General features: G+C 38.2%; 1 long non-coding RNA gene across 2 annotated transcripts in view; it reads left to right on the forward strand.

Annotated features, from left to right (window-relative positions):
* LOC122975089 overlaps positions 1–21,007 on the forward strand; it is a 59,220-nt gene extending 38,213 nt beyond the window's left edge. Inside the window, exons 3-6 of one of the 2 annotated variants that reach the window (XR_006400564.1) lie at positions 3,847–3,894; positions 5,961–5,981; positions 6,942–7,071; positions 20,714–21,007. This is a non-coding gene — a long non-coding RNA (uncharacterized LOC122975089). Of the gene's footprint in view, positions 1–3,846; positions 3,895–5,960; positions 5,982–6,941; positions 7,072–13,279; positions 13,644–20,713 lie in introns of those variants that run through there. The other variant, XR_006400565.1, reaches the window with a different exon arrangement.
* The last annotated feature ends 222 nt before the right edge of the window (positions 21,008–21,229 follow it).

The raw sequence follows: 21,229 nt of genomic DNA on the forward strand, positions 1-21,229 counted from the left end.
GAGACAGCATCAGAGCAGAACACTGGTGTTTACTGTTTTTGGTTCTGGCCAAGTGCTTCAATAAACCTTTTCAGCTTTAAGACATCAGGCTCGTGTCCACTTTTCTCCACCGAGGTGCTGACCATCGCTCCAAATATCCATAACAGTGGATGACTTACCTTCCTCTACAACCAGGATATTGCTACTTGGCGGACTGTGGGTTGTGTCCTGCCTCTGAGCTTCATTCGACTGACTTGACCCTCTCAGGAGATACTGGTTGATACGAAGTCCCAGTCTCACCTGCTTCAGGCATTTCATCCAGCCTTAGTGTATTCTTAGGCCTTGGAGAGATATTACCTTGGACCAGCCACAGCTACATGTTCAGAGCTCGTGTCTAGCAGCTGTTGTCTCTGTGCCAATTATGTGATTATTGTCATTTCCGTTCCTGTGTCTGTTACCGTTGTGTCAGCCGATGAGCCATCTTCCGCCCCTGCTCTCCCTGGCTCAGGGTTTTTTTTCTATTTAATACCAGGAGAATACCGGGAATCCTGTGACATCAGAGGACAGTTTTTGAGAGAAGGAATAACAAAGTGGCACAGGAGTTTGTCCTCTGAGGTTGGGTGTTTTATATAAAGTAGGATTAGGGGCTTAGCTAGATAACTAAAATGATTATGCTACATTTTGCTAATACTGATATTGATTTGTAAAGTAACAATTATCAGTATTATTTTGGATTATGACTGTTATCCATGTTATAGGCAGCTAATAATAAACAAGATCACTGTGAATTTCCAAAGTTGGCACTACAACAAAAGTCACATGCCCATAAACTGTGACATCTAGCTAAACCACTGAAAATCATGTGATTCATGACATTTGAAGCATTTTCTTCTACTTCTTTTTCTTTCTTAAAGTGAAATGGTGCAATCTACACTGAAGCACGATGAGGAGTAGTATTTGGATAACTCTCTGATTAGTTGCTGATACTATCAGACCCCCTGTACTGAAGTCAGTCAGCGAAGTTCAGCTGATCAATTTCAAACTTTAAACTAACTTCAACTTGAAGCAGACCGTATTGGGTAAAATATGCCCAGCTGATGAGTATCAAATTAACTGTGTGACTGCTTGTTTAGTGAGTTTTTCCAGATGTGACCTGAATATAATTGATTTAGCTGTTTACTTCAACATTGTTCCAACTTTCACACAGTTTTCACAGGGCCAGTGCTTGCTGTGCCCTCAGCAGTTGATGTATAATGATGGTAGATGTTTTATGCTAAGGCTTTTGTGTACCAACCATGAGAATTTCCTGCCAAGGCTGGATGAGGTGGAGGATAGTCGAGGTATCTTGTATTGCTTTTGAGAAAATTTGTTTTGGTTTTTGAATTCACTACCCTAAAACATTTCCTATACAAGGCATTTTTTAATGATTCCCAACCTTTCTTCATGAAGATGTGGGACTTAGGGTGTTTCTCCATAAAGCTCACTTGTATTCTTACAGCTAGGCCAGGATTTGAAAAATGTGGAAAAGAAGTACTAAGTATAAATAAGTAAAATAAGTATAAATAAAAAAGTAAGTCTGATGTTCAAAAGGCAACAGCAGTGAGTCTTACATCTGATATGTGGACATCCACTCATGTATACATACTTAGCTGTGACCTGTCATTATATGGGATAAAATTAAGAGTTTTGCACTACCTTCTTGGTAATGCAGCCATTTCCTAAAGTTCAAAAAACAATTTTCACCACTCAATCCGTGTAGTTCATGTGCTGGAATTCGCTCCATCTCCCTGTCTGTTTTTAATGTCATCATCATTATCACTTCATTAAATCAGAATGGTCTTTTTCATGTATTTTCACAAGCAATTGATTCTAGCACTGGTTGCCAAGAGAAATGGCAGGACCTGTGTTTTCGGTCCCGCAGGGGCTGAGGTCCATGGCGCCAGTGTGGCCATCCCACAACCCAATGCTTTGCTTTTTTTGCACATAGAACCTCTCTTTCTGCAGCTGCACAGATGGGTTGTACTCTTTTATTCATAAGGGCTACACTAACTTTGATCTGGCTTTGCATTTGCAGCATGTGTCAGATTGAGATGGAGGGAGAATTGGTGGGAGGGGATGAGCGGGAAGTGGGAGGTGGTCCTATTGGCCAGACACCTTAACTGCTCCCAGTGCCTCTTTTCTATGCTCCTCAGTTCCTCCGGGCCCTGTGTGCTTTCTATTATGCATGAGTGTCATAACCAGTAAAGTCAATCTCCTGGCCACAGACACAGGGTGGACATCCCCCCAGCTGTATGAGGGGGGGATTTTGTTGGATATACAAAAAGGAAACACATAGTATAGACTTTGGTTTCTTTTAACAATAGTGACAGCGCCAACTTCAAACTGGGGAATTTGAATCCCTAAATTTTCATAATTGCCCTGCTAAGCCCTGCTCCCCTTAGTTACCGTTGCTATGGCCTTTTGGAGCTTTCCAATGTAGCATGGCACGAGTGCATTTTACAATGAAAATAGTAGCAGATTTCCATTTGAAATATGTAGCAAATGTTGAAACAATGTGTTCTTAATTTCAGACAGATGTAGAGAAAAGTATGCTTTTTTTGGTTATTTTTGTCACTTAGAGATTTTTCAGCTAGCTTGCTGACTAGCTAATCAATGTTTATTTAGTGACAGTATTGCCCATAACTATGTGAGTTGGTTGAAAGTTGGTTGCTTTTAGCTGACTTCTTAATGTCTCCAACTAACTGTAATATGCATTTGATGACTACGGATGATGAGTTAAAAGGTTAAAGGCTAAAAATGGCAACAAGTAGGATCCACACACTGTTCTTTCTTTCTTTTTCTTGTATATTTTTGCTTTTGTAAATGCAAACCCCCCCCAAAAAAACAAAACACAAAACTCTCCAAACTCTTCAGATAGCAAGTATTGCTATTGCTTGCCCCATGCATAACACTTAAGCATGTGGATAAATCCAAAGCTTACAGGCCTTCTGTGCATTTAGCTATGATTGAACAATTGCTGTTTGGGGGAGGTGGTAGCAAAAATGGTCAATTGATATCAAGTTGATAAAAGAGCATGCAAAAAGAAAGCAGGGTTGTAAAAAGCCCATTATGTACTTTTTCATTTGTTTATATTTAATATCATCTTATAATAAGGCTCACCAACAGGATAGAATTTATAGTCTCATTTGCCCTTAAAATATGTTGCAGGAAGCTGTGATTCATTTAAAAATACTAATAATTGCCCTGATCATTTACAGTATATTGTGTGTTTGCCTACCTGTGCTGTGGTTGGACCTAAAGAGAGAAATGGTTTTCTTCTCTGCTTCGAGCCCAAGCCCATTTATTAAGGTGTGTTTATCATTCATAGTGACCCAGGTTAAGTGTCCTGAGAATTATATTTAAGGCTGTGGGTCCCAGTTGGCAATTAAGTACAATTCATTACAGCAGACACACAGCCCTACAGGGGAAAAGGTAACTGCCGTGGCAAAACACTGTAGCAAGCAGGGGAGAGAGAAACAGATGAGAGAGGAGTGTGAGGAGCGTGAGATTGATATAAAAAAGAAAAGCAGGAGGAATTTGTGTTGGAGGTAATGAAAGTGAGAAAAGAAGCAGTTTGTGTAGAATGGAGGTGTGTTTTGAGGAGAGGAAGAGTATTAAAACAAAAAAAACAATATTTTTGCTTGAAAGAGTTAGATCAGACAGAGAAGTGGAGCTGTATTTACCAGTCATACATAGCTTGGCTGCACCCTCACCTGATGGTGTGGTCTGTCAGTGTTGGCACTCCTCTCAGAGAGAATTTCATTCCTTTCATTTGTTGCATTTTGATGTTGAGAGTGTAAGATGTTCTGGTATTTTCTTGCCCTGCAGAATGTTGCCCCAATGCTGGCAGTCTTTTGAAGATGCAGCCCCCAGCTGGTAAGGGTGGACTGTTCAAAAAGCTTTTTTTGTTTACCATATGGAACATACCTAAAGCACTTGAAGTAACTCAATTCCTCATTTAGACCCTGAGTCATGTTTTGAGTAAGCAAACAACCTTCACACCCGGCAGTGGACTTGGCTCAAGTCAGTAGTGTTGTATTGATTGCCCTTTGCTAACACAGTATGAATGGCCTTCAACTTTATGTTTCATGTTTTTAAAGTAATAATTTGACTTTTTTATCGAGGAAATTGTCAGGGGATGCTACTCTCTATAGCAACATTATGTAATACAATTGTATAGATACTACTTGCTGACATAAACTCACACTGCCAGATTTACTGAGCATTTTGCATCTAATTTCTCATACATTGTGAGTCTGGAGTCGTGCGTGTTATTCATCAAACATGCGCAGCAGCCTGGAAGTGCACTTCCTGTCCTTTGAGGTGCACTCTGCATGTTTAGTGGTTGGAAAATGATTGAATATGTGTGGTATTCATATCGCAACAAATGCACTCATAGTTGTTACAACCCAAGTCATTACTTGTTGTAGCTGCATTTCTTTGTTTTTAATTGGGCATACATTTTATAAGGGCTAATTTTGTACCAAGTAAGCATTAATTTGCAGATGGAGTAATTACATAAACTCACCAGTCACCCCCCAAAAAATCACAAAAGTCACAAAAAAACTACAGTGATAAATTGGCCAGGCTGATACATCAGCTGATGTAGCTTATTGCAGGTACAATGTTTATCAGTGTTTATGTTTATGAAAAATGTCAAATATATTGTAGTTTGAGGTCATTCAGAAACACTAACTTCATCACAAAGTTCATCCACCAGTACATACACTGCTCACAATTCTTTAATTATCAAAAAATAATACAATGTTGTTTGTTGTAAAATGTAAAAAAAACAAAAGGACAAAAAGCAAAAAATATCAACTGATATGTTGTTATCATTATCAAACCTTCAAATATCAGTATTGGTATCAGCCTTACAAATTCATCACTGGCTGGGCTCCACTGTTGACTTTTATGTGTTATGCACTCCACAGCTATTCAAACAGTAAGTCAAAACCAGGCTGAAACGCAGTATTTCACTGCCCTTGCTGGTGGAAAGTTTCAAGCCACACCCAGCAAGTTTGGGTACATACATCACAGCAGCAAACTGAGAAGTAAAACCACAGGGAGTCGACAAAAACAAGATATTCGGGGAGTGTTAAGTTAAAATTCCTTATTACCTGGAATGGACCATTCCAACTGTCACATTATGTTTGTTGTCTGTAGTCAGCCTTCCAATCTTTGCTGTGATCTTGGATTGAGTCTTTCAGAGTAGTCCAATGGCTCCAATTGGTTCTCTGCTTGCCAATAGAACAAACAAACAAATAAAGATACAGCCAATCACTCCACCATGCATAAAAAGTGATTTTTTTCCTTGGCTAGTTGACAAAAGACATAGCTGGAGTGAAATATGTACTTTTTGATGGAACCAGTAAATACCCCCCAATCAACATGACCAAAGATTGGAAAAAAACTATTAATAGTTCCAAGATGAGACATAGTAGTTAGTCATTGACATTAGACCCTTCTATTGATTTATGGTAGCAGTATTGAATCTTTACAAATGATGTTAAATTTGGAATTGCCCTCCGTGGTACTGTAGAATCTGGCCTTGACATTAAATACCTGAGGACCTCTCGCGCCATTCCCAATTCACTCCTACATTCAACATAATGTGAACGGCATGGTGGGTGTTAGGAGGTGCTATTTATTTTACACAGAATGAAATCAATAAAATCGAGCTCCCTTTGTAAACTGAATTGCATTGAATCTGGAGCGCCTTATTGCACCAATTCCACCCGAAAGTAAACAAAACATAAAAATGAAGAAAAATCTTAATTCAATATGAGACTTGTTCGTCTATTCATCAACATTTTCTGAATTATTTGAACGCTCCATTGATCTCTTTGTAAATAGGCTTCAGTGTATTCGTAGAGCCTGTTTTGTGATGAAAAGACTTTTTGTTGTTTGTAAAACTTACTCACCCTCCCTCTTCTTTTCAGATTCTTCAAAGGCCCTTTGGGGTGAGTATGAAAAGGAAATATACTGATCACTGCATGCATTATTGTGAGACAAAATCATATCTAACCATACAGTTCATGAATACGGCACTATTCCTGAATGTCAGATTTTAAATACCTGTTTCACAAACCTACCACCCCTTCAACCTCCCCCTTCCCTCTGTTTTCTTTCTCTGCCTCACCTTCCTTCCGGCTTCTCCTTGCTATAATTATTCATCCATTCAGCTTTCTCATTGCATGCACATTGGCTAAGAGGTGCTGTAATCATTTTTTTGATGGAAGGCATTTTTCCCTGTAATCCAACAGAGTGTATGCCAGGTCTCACTCCGGGTCTTTTCATATGGAGGCAGAAGAGGCTGTGCCTCTGGAGGCTTAGCATTCTTAATCTGAATAGCTTTTTGCATTTTCTACCGTCACTGTCAACACTGCATGCCCTCTCAACAAAATGCCACACAAAGCTGACAGTGTTTGAGCTGCGTTCCAATGCTTTTTATACCTACAAGTTAATGCTGTACAAGGTTTTCTACTGAAAGTATACTGCTGATATTGTAACATTAATAAGTGACTTTACTTCTTGTCATTTAGTAATCACTCAACTAAAAATTCATTTTGAATCTTACTTTTTCTTTTGCTTGCTCTTCTTCTTTGTCCAGATTATAAGATAAACACTTTCAGAGCTGAAATTGCTGAAATAAACACAATGAGTAAACAATGCCGTAGCTGCATATTACAGTCTATACGTTGGATTTGGTTTTCGTTTGTGCAGAAACTGTCAAATCATTAATATTGCGTTCTTGCCATATACTTATTTGAAAAAGGCTTTTTAAATGGGAACATAGTGGCGGGTACGACATTAATGATATCTCCGACTGTCAGAAATGTCTCATATTTTTGTTTACCTTTTCGCAAAGTGAGGATACCTACTATTAGTTTGTGTTGTTGATGCTGCAGTTCTGTATTCAGCTCTCTAGACTCTACCTGCCTGCTCCTGCTGCTGCCGCACATCACTTCAGGAATCTGATGAACTGTACCAACCTCAGATTAACCTCCAACCCTGTCTTTCTTTTTCTGCAATCCCAGACCATCACTGGAGGTGAGTCATGCGCACACACACTTGGCACATGGGAACTAGTTTGCACACACACCTACACACACACACACTCTCTCTCTCTCACACACACACACACACACACACACACACACACACACACACACACACACACACACACACACACACACACACACACACACACACAGTGAAGTGAAGTTGCTCATTGACAGGGTTATAGAGAGGTTTAAAATCCACCTGCCCTCCACTGTCAGACAGGCCCTGCTAAGTCTGAAGTTTAATAGACTTGGAGCTCTTGGAGCAGCACCGAGGATATTTTAGGATATTCAAGTGCAAGCCCAGTTAAATCTCTCAAACAGAAATTTAATTTGAAAGTCCTTATCCATGAATCCATTTATAATAATGATATAGAAAAGAAAAGTGACTACAGTATTTATTTGTTTTTTCATTAAAGAAACATTAAACTCGCTCCTCAGTCTTTTGAGCTTTAGAATATAGAAAACTTTAATATAGAAATAATTTATTTCAATAACTATAAAAATAAATTCTCACTTATTGTACACCTCAGTGTCTTGCTTAAGGACACTTGAGCAGATAAGATGCTTGCCTTCATTGAAGCCACAACCTGGGTCTTACTATTGAAGTACAGTCCTTGTCTCTATATCCAGTACCATCCTGGTGCCTGAGTACCTTTGCAATTTCGGCAAAGTCTACTTTTAGCAAAGAAGGCTGGGAAGACTAAAGTGACTGGGTTTGATGGTGTGTAGTTGATAATGCACATATGAATACATTTTTGCACAAGTTTAAATAAGAATAAACTAAATCTTATTTAGTAAAAACAGAGATTTCTGAAATTATGAGAAACAGCCATTCGTTCTTAGTCACTACCCACATCTCCTGTGAGAATAAAGATCAGTGAAGAATCAGTGTTGGCAGAAGTGCAATCTGTGCTTTGTGTGTTAGCATAGATCATTAACTGTTTTCCCTAAGGGGATAAACATTCTTATTACTACATGCATTCATATGAATTAATTCTTTTTTGCTTCTTTGTTAAATTTAGACTCTACCAGGTTGTTTCTTGTTCCAGTGTGTCTCATTTAATACTAATGCACCATTAGTTCCCTTAGTTAGTCTAAGTAAAGCATTATTCAAGGAAACTGACGTGTTCCTTAAACTGTGCTGACTAATAAAGAGACCAAACCCCTACCAAGGCTCAAACAGCAAAGTTTTGGCTTTGGACTTTAGCTTTTGACAACTTCATTTTTATATTTTCCATTTTTTGGACAGATATCTGTTTCTAAGAGGGAATTAGTTGAAAGAGGCAGATAAAAAGGTTTCATGCCAATTTTGAAGCACTTCAACTGCAGTGTGGTGAATCAGAATTTGATTATCAACTCAGACCTTTGCCTCACTTGTTCTCATTCACTCCAAAATGCACACTCCATTCTTTACACCTCAGTGCTGTCACAGCTATATATTTACAGAAATAAACACAGAGAACCCTAATAGAGTTTGATTGATCATTGCACAGTACGTAGGTCTATTTTCGCAACAGGAATATTACATTGCAAGCCTAAGTGAACTAGCTTCATTGCAGGCTGTACTGTACTGTATGTGTCCGTGTAGCCACATGGATCTGTCTGAACTCTGCATACACTGACACAGGTTGTAGCATACAAAACTGCATGCCTGTGCATTGTTTGTTGTTTGCTTCTGTTTTGGAGCAAACCTGAGCTCTTTTGAGGCCTGACTGAGAGTGACCAGAACAGAACCAAAAGCAGAAAGCAACAAATGCATCTACTAGCAAGGTACAAGTTGTTCACGTTTTGCATTACTTTACATAAAGCCATAAGAATGTTTATCTGTGACATGCTGAAAACATCAGTGTCAAAAAACCACAAGTACAAAATTTTTTTAAAAATGACAAAGCTCAATCAATCAATCTAGCTAAGGTTAGCTAACTCTAGCTAGCATTAGCCACAAGACTGTAACCACAAAAGTCCTGAGTGTATAGAATTGCAGATAAGTGTTTTTTTATTTGTTATAAATTCTGAAAACTTGAATAAAATTCAAACTAAGTAAAACTAAATTAAACTTCAAAAAAACAACCAATTTGTATGAAAACTAATGTGCCATTGCCCTCTTCAAAATTCCGTTAGCTGACTTTAAAAGGTTTACCAAAAGCACTATAATTTTAAAACCATTTAAACCATTACAACTGACAATTTTTTTGAAAATGAATTCACTGTCATCATTTGAATTAAGTTATTGTATCATCTTATATCAAATGTAACAGTGTTTTGGAGCCAAAACATGAAACAAATGCACATAGGCCTTACTAACTTTTCATTGTGTAACTCCTTAAGATTTTAAGAAGAATACAGTTTGATGTATTTGTGTGAAATCTCTGTTTATGCACTTTATTTTCAAGGTTCACCTTTGCTGGTTTCATTCGAGCCCTGAATGAGCTTCTTTCTAGCTGTTCAGTAGTTGCAAACCAACACGTCTGCTAAGTGAATCATAAGGCAGGCCGTTTTTATTGTGCAGACGAAAACTGTCACATTGATCTTAGGGATGAGTCAATAACCTTCACACAACAAAGGTGATTCTGAATTGCTTAAACTTCAGTACTGTGAGCTGCGTGTTTGGTTTCACACATGAGGGAGGTATTTTCAGGCAATGAGTAAGCCGAGTGGACTCTCACGATTGTTGTTTTCAAAGGTAAATGTTAAAAACATTCCTCAAGGACACCTAGCAGTTGATAAACCTAGCTATCACGCAATAAACCAAGACATGAAATGAGATTAGTGCAACTTTGTAATTGTCCCCAACAATGAAATCAGGTGAGAGACTATGGATCGACCATCATCGGTCCATCCAAATGTCACACACAATATCTCGGATGCCAGTGATTGGATTTTAATAACATTTTGCTTGGGTGGAGGGGGGATGAGTGTCATTTCTTTCCTTGTGGCATTTTACAAATTACACTGATTAACCAAAGGCAGTACAACAATTGCATGATATTCACATCGACATCATGCACAATATCTCAAATGGACACACGATGATGGAATTATATGTTTCATTATGCCATTCATGCACCTTAAAACTTGCCGCAGGTGCTACTACAACATCATTTATGAAACAGTACATTAAAAAATACTGAATATATCAATGAGCAGTATATCAAACTATATATAAATCTAATGATATATTGAGTAAATTATACTAGTATTAATAAAGTAGTCCAAAGTTATATTGAATTATAAATATCAAATGAAGAAAACTAAATTATGCAGAGGGTACATAGATCATATTGAATATAGTGACAAAGAATAAACCAACGCCACGTATACAAAATAAAACTGAATGCAGAAAATCTCAGACAATTCATATATCTAACAATAGTATTAATATAATATTAACATAATAGTAGCCTATTAACAGTCCAAACCTTTGACTGGTAATGTACATAGAACAACAAATATAGTGGAACATGGAACATGGAACTATTTAACAAACAAACAAATTAACAAACCATTTATCAAACAAATTATACATATATTGAGTAATAAAATAGCAAATGTAGCTATTCAAACATTTTAAACCTGCATTAAGCAGTATTTTGATATTAATGGAATAGTTTGACATTTTGGGAAATGCACTTGTTTGCGTTCTTGCTGATACTTAAAGGAGAAGATCAATACCACTCTCATAAATGTCTGTTCAGTATGAAGTTACAGCCAGCAGCAGGCTGGCTTAGCTTAGCATAAAGACTGGAAACAGGAGGAAACAGCCAGCCTGACTCTGTCCAAAAGTAACTAAATCTTGGCACTTTTGGGAGTTTTTGTTGGTTGTCTGGCAACCTCACTGCGAAGGCTCCAGGAAGTTACTGTGCCTGGCCAAGACGTAGTCCTGGACATAACCCCTTGTAAATAGTTTGCACACAATGTATTCTACTGACTTCCTTTGACATTTCCCCTAGCCACCATGAGGTAGATATTTATGGTTGTGAGTTAAAACCCCCACAATATATTTTGGCATTTTTAAGATATTACATATTTTTCTGAGTCATATACTGACAATGTTGATTAGCCACACTGTTTGCCAAATATTTTTAAATAAATAAAATAATGAATAAATAAATAACTTAATTTTGTGCTCAACATTAAAAAATTTAATGTTGCTAAGAGAAATCGATGGTGGATTAGTGGAACGCTACAGTCATACATCATCCTCATAAAATCCCTTTGTTTTTGTGAGTGTCACATAGGCCACTGATACAGTATCAGGTGCCTGTGTTTCAAACTAAATAGGCTATTTGCTGCAGACGTGGTGCTGCAACAACGGATTAATGCTTAAAATATAAATAATGTATTTTAATGAAACACTGTCCAACCAAAATTGGCACAGAAAATAATGTTTAATGTGGTTAAAACAGGAAAGTCAGTAAATGAGTCTGTATTGATCTGTAAATGAATGTGGGTGATTGTTATAGTATCTGCTGTCCACAGCTGCTTTATACTGTATGAAAAGCTTCTCCTTCAGTTCATTAAATCCCTGCAGCATCTGAAGGAAGCAGGACTATGTTGATAAATCCGCAGCCTCTGAGAAGTGCTGCACAAGAGCACAGTACCGTTACACACGGCTGTTCACTGTTTACCTTCACCTGTTTACCATTAAATCACCTGATGACACCAGGATGCAACAGTATAACGACACACACCTCTACACACATCAGACTGGTCGGTTATAACTCGATATTCTGCTTTTTTATGAAGAAGACGTCGGGTTAGTAGGGCTCATCACAGCCTCTTTGCCAACTTTCTTTTTAGCAAACATTGCGTCTCATGTGTCATTCCTGAAACACATTGCAGTGCAAACGCAGTTGTGTAACATTAATTACTAAACTATGTGACCATTTATGAGGTGAGTTACATTAGAATTATTGCTGAACTAGCATTGGTCTGATATAATCATATAAACAACCTCACCAAATCAATTTCTTTATTTTTTTATTAAAAAATCATTATTATAGTAACTAACTAATGAGAAAAACTACTCCATCTGTCTTTGGCTGCAGATTTTTGATGATGTGTGTTCATGGGTGACCACACCCCCATTCTCTGTTTGAGAAAGATTGCTAACCAATAAACAGGAAGTAATACTGGCTGGAGTGGGGCTTCCAATACAGTAGCAGTCAAATGTTTGAGAAGGTGTGTCCAAACTTTTGACTGGTACTGTGTGTTGGCAACTATTGGATGGTTTGCCATCCAGACAGTAATGTCTGCCACAGGAAGACTTTGGTCATAACATTGGTGACCTCCTGACTTTTCATCTAGCGCCATCATCAGGTCAAAATTTTCATTTGTCTAATACTTTGTTTTATGACCAAATCCCTGCAAAACTAATGATACTCTCTCAGCTGTACTTTGTGTTTAGTGCTAATTATCAAATATTAGCATGCTTACACACTAAAATAAGATGGTGAAATGGTAAACATTATACCTGCTTAGCATCAACATGTTAGTATTGTCATTGTGAGCATGTTAGCATGCTACTGTTAGTATTTAGTTCAAAGCACCACTGTGCTCCACTAAGTACATCTTCACAGAGCTGCTAGCATGGCTGTAGACACTTACTCATGTTGGAGCAAACACACTAAAATTCCTTCTAGTTATTTTAAAATAGAAGTCTGGGCCCTTTGCCTAGCTTAATTATTTATTTAGTTGCTGACAACACAAACACTGACAAAACAGAGCATCCAGTGCCGGCTGAAATATTTAGTCAGGGTAGATGACAAATCCAGGAATAGCTGAAGACTAACCTAAGTTTAGCTCCCTGTAGAGCTCAGAGATTCTGCCCACAACTAAACTCTAGTGAGACTCGGCTCAGAGTGAGAGATGACGCAGCTAATTGTTTTCCACAAGCCTCACAAGCAGCGTCGACCAGCTCACAGGAAGGGTCCGTGACCACTCGCTGGTGTCCAGGCATGTGTTAAAAGCCTTCCCACAGTGCAACATGCCCTGGACTCATTTCACACCCTTTTCATTGTGAGGGAGCCCAGCCGTGCGTGTGTAAATTCAAGTTTGATATTTCATGGTTTGTGTGTGCATGTTCAGTCACGTTCCTCTGTCATTGTCTGTGTTTGCCTTTTTTGCCTCCATGTACAGCACCTACTGTATGTCCCTGTGTGTGCATTTTTGTGTGTGAATTTGTCTGCGTTTAGGCTTGTCATCCGTGCACGGTGGCCAAGAATAAAGGCAGCTACGCCTTTCAGCAGGATTTGTGTCGCCCAGAAGATTCCTCTTAGTGAAGAACATTTTCCACACGCCTGCTCCTCTTTCCACACTCAGTGGGAGAACATTTCGCTAATCCAATTTAGAACTCGGAAAACAGATTTCTGTCATGCTGTGCCACTCTGAAAATATACTATCTTTCTATACTAATCTTTAGCAATGCTGTGCCAGTGTATGATTCTAGAAGAAATACTTAACTTTGTTTGAAAAGTTTGATATCATTGTTCTAAAGCTGTATGCCCAACTTAAAATTTGTGAATATAATCTTTACCAGAAGTGGTAGAAATCCTTTAACCATGTGTATTTTGTGTCTTTAAGATCTCATTGCTTAAGATCATGAGTAAAGATTGACAGGCAAACCAAGCAGTTCATCATCTCAGCTTGCTCTATTTGATAAAAGGGAAAGTGGGGTCAGAGAGTACATTGAATCATTAAGAGACTTGCACAAATAACCTGCTGGGGTCAAACCACTATCACTTCAAGGCTCGTTGCGCTGTCAGGATCTACAAATGTGCTTATGTGTGTAAAGTGAACACATGAGTCAAGGTTACATAGATACATCCTGTTAACCACCTGTCCATTACATTAGAGACCAGCAGATCCATAGCAGATCCATCAGTGATAGTTCAGATATGTGTGTGTGTGTGTGTGTTTCTGTGATGGTATGGCTGTGTCAGTGTACATTTTATCTGTAAAATAAAGTAGCGTATCACAGATTGGCTGTAGGCAGAATGGAAAACAGGATCTAATCTGATCATATTGGTTTTCCTCCCTTCTAAACATAAAAGATGGCTTTATAGCTTTAGCTGGCTATAATCATTATTGTACATGGGGAGTATTTGTCTGGCATGTTCCTCTTGACACATGCTGCAGATATACAGCATGGTGTTCGTCCAGTTATATGTTGTTCCTGTTAAATATACCAGCGCTAACACTAAAACAATGTAACTATGTGGCAACATTAGTATTCCACTATAAAAATTTGGGTTTATTCATATGTTTGCAGTGAGTTCTCCTGGTCCATTATGAAAGCACATTTTCTTATCTTTCATTGTGAAATTCATTAATGGAAGAGTGGATGAATTGTGTTCTTCAGTCATTGATCACTGATTGCAAGTCTATAAGTGGAAAAAGCATTACACGGTACTTTTAGGATAGTTTTTTTTTTGGCTAGTGGAAGGCTAGGAGTTGGAGAAATAAGTTTGTGATCTGTATGACAGAAGTGAACCAAACTCATGTATTTGAAAACCCTGTGAGACCTCTGCAACTGAGGCAGGGCAGAAAATGTGGAGTGGATTTCGATGTACTGCAGGGTCTGCAGAGACTTCAACTCTCTGCCGTGTTTCCCATCAGTATAGAATTACAAAGGTCACAGTGAAAAAGCCCTTCTATTTCGAATCCTGGTTGAAGGGGTGGCACCTGTGTGCTGTATGTGCTGGCCTTCAGTAAAGCATGGGTGTGATTCTCTATATCAAACGCCCGCGTCACCTGTGAGTCACATTCTTACCTCTTGCTGTTTCATCTCATTTAAAACACTAAGCTCCTCTTTCTTTGTCTGCTCTTATACTTGAGGGCAGATTATGCAATGTGGAATTATACGCCTTGTCACTGAAGGGATCCCTCCTGGGCTACTCCTCAGACCCGTCCACTTCATTGTGCACAAAATGGATCAGAGTTCAGTAGCTACCCTTGTCTGCTACGGCTTTGAAATAATTTGCTTAGGCTCAACATAAACTTCACCTCTGAACCCTTTCACATTAGCTGGAAATCTCTGCACTTGTCCTGCAGACTGGATTTGATTCACTGTAGAAATTAGATTTATGAGTATAGAAATTCTTTATATACTGTAGATGATTTTTCCTTGGTAGCCCCAATTGTACTTAGTTAAAGAGGTACTCCAGCTATTTATTGCTATTGCTATTGCTCCTCTATAAAGTTGGCAGACTTGTGACAGATGGATTTTAAAGAAGAATGATAAAAATCAGTGTAGCAGAGGTTGAGATATCCAAACTTTTAGTCAGTACTATGTAGTAGTCAGTAGTATAACCACAGGTTACCTTTAAAATACTATTTTGCAAACTTTACAAGTGAGCAGTGTTGTGATAAGTCAGTTTTTAGCGTTGTCTGTTCATAATAAATTATCAAAAAATTGCAATCAGTTATAGTAAATGTAATGTAGCTTTATTCAACACAATATTAAGCTAATAAAACCAAATTAATCAATGCAGTCAAGTTAAACTAATTACGATAAGTGGAGGAAATCTTTAAAAATGAATGAAAACACATTTTATTGAATTGCAAGCACATGTTAATTAATTTGTTCACAGATATTAGGAAATTATCAGTGAAAATAAAGTGAATGGAGTGATAAATCAAGCACAGCCATTACACTGGAATATCAAGTATGCCCTCAATTTATTAAATCACAAACAGATAACATTTTTCTTTTTTTGTATTTGTTTGGTGATATTTTAATAAACTTGTCTGAGCTTGAAGAAGTTTTGTTGATATAGAGCAATCCCTGTTGCTCATTCAACATTTCCTTCATTCACCCATATCACATTTTTTCATTTAGTCCTATGGCGATAGCCAGCCATACATACATACGACTGCATGTACTACATAATCACAATAATTGAGCTTTATATTCATGAGGCAATAAGAAAATATAGAATGAGCTTTCACATGTTTGTCCTCCAGCACAGTCCATACAACATAACATAACCATAGACTAAAATGCTCATAAGTTGTATATAGCATAATAGTCTTATAGTTGTGCCCCTTCAGTACCATTACTCATTTTGAAATCCACATATTTTGACTATAATACGACATATATCAGGAGAAGCTGCCCAGTGATTTTTGAGCCTGAGACACTAACTGTTAATAATTTATGCTCATTAGAAATGGCACAATAGTGGGATATATAAAGAGCCAATCTTTATTCATTAAAATAGAGGTCACCCACACTAGGTGTCTTTCTTCTGTAGATTATAAATTGCTTCTCTCTCTGTCTTTCCTTCACAGTCTCTCTTCCTCCACCCACTACCTCTCAGCGTTTGAGAAAGTCGACTGAATTTAAATGGGATAAATCATAAATCTGATTAGGTGAATATTCTCTGTGATCTAGAGGGCAATATGGAAGAAAGGTGATGAATTGAAAATGATGAGGAGACTCCTTTCATTTTTATTTTATTTTATTTTTTTCTCTTTATGTCTTGCCATCCACCACCATCCACCCCCCCATCAGGAGTTTAGTTGAATAATTTACTAGCAGGGCAATAATGTGAGGTATTTCATTAGATGGAAAAGCTCTCCGGTGTCAACGGAGATGTCTCCTAATTGAGAAGCCTTTGATGAATCCCAATCAGGAGCATGACAATTTCAACGGTCTCGAGATGTATTACAGGAACCTGTAATTTTGAACAGTTGCCACAGAGGTTTCATAATGTTCCACAAACAGTCATTAACTTGTAATTAACAATTGCTCTAGGTGGACTGAAGCACACTTCCCCAACTGAAATTAAGTTGTTGATTTTGGTTTAAAAATTTAAACAAATCAGGGTGACAAATACGATTCTTCTTTAAAGGCGACTTTGAAATAATTCTTAAAGATAGGATGGCGCACACAAGACATTTTATACCCTCAGGGAAAGCAACAACAACAACAGTAATCATTTCAGTACACAGTGCATTTCCCTTCTGCTTTACTTCAAAGAAAATAATACACTCATATTAATTGTAGCAATCCTCGTCACATTAGGCTGCAGATGCATTTCATTACAGGTTGTAAGGTCAGGAGGCAGCATTGACTTAACTACGCTTGATGACTTCACATTATTCAGTCTTACGCCATTAGCTGCAAAGGTTATTAACTCAAAGTTTTAAAGCTTTATCAGAGTTTAAGGTTAATCAAAAGGAATGACATCAAGTTATTACATGAAATGGGTTCTTTGCCGGCTCTGTTGCTCTAGATATTCTGGGAGGGATCCTTAAAGTTTTTATAGAAGCACAAAAAGGTTTTACTGACTGACAAATGATTCTGTATGTTAGAGTGTACAGAAATACTGTTAGACTGTTGAAGTTGAATAGACCAACAAAAAATGTTGTATAAATGTTTTTCAGAAGTACAAGGAAGTTCTTATTTTTAAGATAATATGGAGGCCTATATCATGCCATTCAATTTGATTGGAAAACACATTGTTATTTTGCATTGAGATCCATTCAGATCTTCCATTACACAATTCATAGAATATATGCTTATCTTTTATATAGCCACCACATTTATAACTGTCAGTACAGCTGAATTTATTGATAAAAAATACACTTGTACATTTGTTTTTTATCTAACCTTGGTGACCTTCTTAGCCAGGCACATCAGATGTAGCCAAGACTCAGTAAGCATACTGAGTGAGGAATGTTTTATCATGCCAGAGACACTGCAGAGGAGAGGCCATTGATCTGTGAAACCACAGTGTCAAACCTCTGCTCTCACTGCAAGGCTGCACGTACATGGAAACTATACTAAATGGATACTAAGGGTTTAAATACCACCTCTCTCGGTATTTTGTACTATGTGCAAAAAGGTTGGGTGACCTGTGCCAACCAACCTGTGCCAGTGACGGTGGTGCATGATGATTATGTAATAAAAGCTCATCTTAGAATTCAGACTAGTAAAAAGAAAAAAGCTCTCAACTAGGCTCCGTCATTTGTCTTGGTATGAGATGATGTATGGCGTCTTAGGGGTCTGTTACGCTGCATACTTGGCATTTGTCAAATAGTTCAAGGTCGGTGTGTTGACAGGGTTGTGCCTTGTCTTTTGTCTTGTTTTGGATTTTCATGGACAGGATCTTAATGTTGGGAACAACCTCGATACTGTGAGGAAGGATTTTGATTCTGCTGTTTGGTGTTCAATCTGATGGGCCTTCAAACTCAGGGATGTATTACTCAAAAAGGCCTTCTTGGATTGTATTTCATCTTCTAACCAGTACCTGAAACAACACGCCTGCACCAATGTTTTTTAATAACACAGTTTTTGGTCTCTGGATCCAAGATAGCCATTGTGAGACAGCTGGGTCATACGAAGGACCGTAATAAAAAAGTAGAAGATGGTTTTCGCAAATTCACGCTGGACGAAAGACCGAAAAGAAGAAAAGAAAGAAGACAATTAGATCATGGATTCAGGCATGAAAGATGAGGTTTCTTCAGTCTTCCTTGTCTACAGAGCTCTGCAATCCAGGAGGAATGTAAAACTGTGCCACTCCTCTTCTATTTTGAGAGATCCCTACTGAGGTAGATCAGGCATATAGATTACCTTCCACTGGAAGTATAATGGGCATGGCCAGCTGTGAAGAAAGCCCAGGGTTGACCAAAGACCTACTGGAGGGATTTTATCTCACAGCTGGCCTGGGAACACCTGGAGATCCCACAGCTAAAGGAAGTTGCCCTGCAGAAACATGTCTGCAGTAACAGCGGCTAGCAAATGGAGATGCGAATAAATGGATTCCCTGAGGTACCCAACGATTTTCTGTCCATCTATCTATTCCCTTATGTCATCCAACACATCTTAAAGCAAGCAACACATGAGCTGCTCACATTCCAATTTCTGCCCCCCTCCCCGCTACAGCAGACAGACACACAGCCTCCATATCTCCCACAGATAGAGTATCGCAGTGACCAGCACATTTGAGCCACAAACCCCTCTATTTCTCCATTGCTCACTCTCGCTATCCCTCCATCGCCAGCTGAGCAAGGCGTCGGGATGCTATCACGCCCCAGGCAATCAGAGATACAGTCATATGTCACAAATAGGTGTCAACTCTTATTAAAGTGGGGAGGGGGTTGAAGGGAAGAGAAAACTCACTTATCAGAAAGGACATAGCTGTAACATACCCCCCTCCCTTTTCTCCATTTGCCCGGCCTGTGCTGGATATCACCTTTTTTCCTTCACAGGCCAGCGATATTTGACCAATAACACAAATGTAATACATCTCCCCTCCGCTCTCCGGCACAATCGTAGTTGATTTAATGGACCTGTTAACTGCCAGTAGAGTTTATTCAATGCTTTTTAAAGGATGGGAAGTGAGCCTGCAGGTGCAGTATTGCAAGGACATACAAGGCCTCATCTCTGCTTTCATACAGTCGCCTTGAGTATTATCAAGTTATTTGTTGGAAATTGGTATGATTGGTTGCTTTGTGTTAGTTTTGGCCTAGTTTAGCAAAGTTGCTATAGGAAAAGTTTTCGTGTCTCTTATCATCTTTTTCTATGTATTGCACCCGTCCCATCACCTCTAAGTATTTTGTATTGGGTGTTTCTCAAATCAAGTTTCAGGGTCATGTTTGTAAAAGTTTTTGTTTAATTTAAACAACAAAAGGAATGTAACATTTGGTAACAAGATAGGGATTACCTAATCTGAGGGGAGTTTTCTTAAAAACGTTTGTTTTTTACAAATTCTGTAATTAGATATAAATTGTATAAGAGCCTTTACATTAGAATAAGAATTGGTTCATTTCACAATGACGTTTGAAAATACAGTGACATCACTGTGATTTAATAATGGGATATTCAAACAGTGCCAATACATGCTTCCAATTTGCACCTACATCATGTCCTTTCATAGACATGGTATTTTATCTTTTTCATTAATTGATATATTTTAAATCAGGCACAGAAGAATGAATTGACAGAGTCACTCAAGTGGCAAATCTCCCCATTCTTGCAAATCAATGAACTCTCCACCAAAGTTAAACGATCTGACATGATTTGAGAGAATGAAATCCATATCCAGCTCTTTGTGCTGGAAATAAAGTGCTCATTTTATCCAAAAGTACACTGGAGCTGAACAAAACAACAGCCTCGAATCATACATCATACATGGTTTATGGTACGTTGACTTTGCTGATCTATGGTGCAGCCCTTTGTAGCCTGAGGTCATGGTTACATGTGTGATTACAAACACTGCTCTTGTAGCTAACATAAGAGAGTCAGCTGTATCACACTTACAGTCACTCCATACAGTGCCTCCATGTTGAAACTGTTGTCTCGGGCTTAATGTGGTGTTATGCAGCTGTTACACCCGGCCCTTAGTCGGCCCTATAAGGCGAACAACACTCCACCATTGACCCAAAGTAAAACTTTAACAACACCTTTTAAAATATCCAAACCATGGGATTTATTAACATAAAGACATACAAAACAACCAAGACTTTAAATAAAGACTATAAACAACTGTCAAAAGACAACAGCAACACTTAATAAAATCCCAGGCTGAGAGGCAGCAAGACCAGCAGTCCACAGACCAGAAGCCTCTCGCTGCAACAGCAACCTGGAGCATTTAACCACTTCCTTTCCCGGCGTTTTCCAGGTGCACCTCAGTGAGGACTAATCAGGTGTAGAAGACATGGGCGGAACAAGAGACAGAAGAGAAAAAAGGAGCAACAGCACAGGGAACACATACAGCTATATCACAGCATAAACATCTTTCAGTGCAGAAACAGTTGTGTTGGTATACAGTGAAGAAGAAATGTGTTTGCATGTTTCTGTTTGTGTGCATGTACAGTATTTCCCTTACATATTTCAAGTTGCACACCCAAATCTGTAAACTTGTCAATGAATGCATTGTGCATTATATGTTTTCTGAATGAAAAAGTCAGCGCAGAGCTGATGTAATTATGTAAAAAATGATCAATTAATAGATAGTGTACAGTGAACTCATTCTTACTGAATATAATGTCAGTTTCAACAATAGAATTATCAGATTCATTGTTCTGTTCTTGTAGTTTAATTGAATAATCGATTTTCCTCGCGTGAATGCCACAAATATGGCAAAACATACAATTGCTGTTTGACATATTAGATGTAATTGTGCCATTTAGCCCAG

Source organism: Thunnus albacares, chromosome 23, assembly GCF_914725855.1.
Source record: "Thunnus albacares chromosome 23, fThuAlb1.1, whole genome shotgun sequence".
Lineage (NCBI taxonomy): Eukaryota > Metazoa > Chordata > Actinopteri > Scombriformes > Scombridae > Thunnus > Thunnus albacares.